Here is a 2,117-nt window from a genome sequence, read left to right as displayed (position 1 = left end):
ATTTAAAATGTTTGGGGTTGTCAGCATTACTATATACTCATGAACTATTTCATTGTTCACAATTAAGGTGGCATTAATTAGTTTCTAACAATGTCAAGTTCCATGCACTTTTCCTTGCAGTTTAAAATTTTTTAATGGACATGACCTCCTGTGGCCCTGTTTTCACTTACTTCTCATTGCTAGCTTCCATTACTACTAAACGGAAAGCTCTTGAACCTGCTAAATACACTAAATTTTTAATTATGTTCTTATCTGGTGTATTTTATGTCAGAATTGTATTGTATGCCTAATTGAGATGGCAATCTATGAAAAAGAAGGACATTATGTCATATATATTAAACTGAACATATTTAGTCCTCAGAAGACAGCTGGCCATCTGTGTAGTGGAAAATAGAAATTGAGAATATACCTCAGTCTCTTTTAAGTCTTCCTGAAATTGCTAATTATGAAACAGTCAGTATTTTTTAAAAGGCCCTGAAAATAGCATGTTATTCTTTTCTGTTCTTCATCCCCTCTAGTATACCTAAGGTTGTTAGATATTGATTTAGTTAGTACAAATATGATATATAAAATTGAAATCTGATTAGTTAATATCACCCTGAAATTTTAAATAAGAATATAAAATGATTGTTATTATTTCTTCTTTTGTGAAAGATCAAGCAAAGTGGCAAAATTTTGGGTGGGGCAGATTTTGTCTATTAAACTAACATATGGAAATAGACAAGCCAAGGAAATTAACATAACTCAGAGATATGATTATTGTGAAGAACATTTCTTAAAAGATACTTTTATGTGGCGCTTCCTGCTCCTGTTCAACTCTGTGTAAGATGAAAGATCAAAAAACAGCAACAAAAACTCAGTCATATCTTCCAGGAATTTGTCATTTGATGGCAAAGATAGACACATTCCTAAATAATTTAGATACACCCAGACTGATACTTATTATAACAGAACTTTATTGGATAGATTATGAGGCGAAGGTGGAAAGAGGAATTGTCACTGAGATAGGAAAAGAGTGCAGGAAGCTTCTTGAAAAGGGTACTATTAGAATTGGGTCTTGAAGTAAAATGTGATATTTTAACCCACTGAGCCACCCAGGTGCCCCAGAATGTGATATTTTAGATAAGTAGCATTCCTCGATGAAAGAATCACATGAGTAAATGATTTATAAAATAGCTTGTTTTATTGACATTTTATGTGCTAGGTATTGTACATGCATTAACTTGTTGGACTCTAAACAGTCCTGTGACGTATGTACCAATATCTGAATTCACAGATAAAGAAATGCAGCTTGGAGCGGTTAATTTGCTCAAGATTATAAGATGGTAGTTCTGGAGCTGAGAGAGGTCTGTCTGCCAGGCTCAAATTCAGGAGGTGGGAGTGGGTTCTAGTCTACTGGGGAAATGGTCAGTGGGCCTGCAGGTAAGAAGCTTTAGAACTGCACAGAGGCTTAGGACAGTGTTTCCCAAGTTTCCCCCATGCATTACTCCTTGAAAACATTTACTATTCTCATATTCATATTCCATACATATTATTTAGCTTTCGCCTGCTATTGAACACTTAGATTGCTTTCAACTTTACACTTTCACAAATTTTATAAATTTTTGCATCCTTTATTTTCTTAGAATAGATCTGCAATAGTTGAATTACTGAGTCCTGAGGGGGAAATATAATCTAGTAGTTAATTACTTAGGTTCAACTTTTGTTTGACTTTGTTGCCTTCTAGCCAATTGACCATTAAGATGAATAACCTAAGCTTCAGTTTCTTTAGTATAAGATATTTACTTCATAATAATACTTAGCATAGTATACGAATAGAACAAGTAATTTGAGAATATTGCTGATTCTCAATAAATGCTATTATTTTGTACTTAGAGAAAATACTTGGAGGTATTCGTAAAATACCGATAAAATTTATCACTTTACACTTCCAACTCAGTGATGAGAAGAAATTGTAAGTTTGCGTTACAAAATGAACATGCAGTTGATTTCACAACACTGCCACCCATTTAAAGCACTCCACCGCATCTGCTTGGGAAAACTATAAAAACGTTTGCAATTGCGAAACAAAATGAAAACTGAGGAGACAATGGAGGGTATTTACATTAGCACCTCTT

This window comes from Enhydra lutris, unplaced genomic scaffold (assembly GCF_002288905.1).
Source record: "Enhydra lutris kenyoni isolate GAN:26980312 unplaced genomic scaffold, ASM228890v2 scaffoldscaffold3, whole genome shotgun sequence".
Lineage (NCBI taxonomy): Eukaryota > Metazoa > Chordata > Mammalia > Carnivora > Mustelidae > Enhydra > Enhydra lutris.
This window is presented reverse-complemented; position numbering follows the sequence as displayed.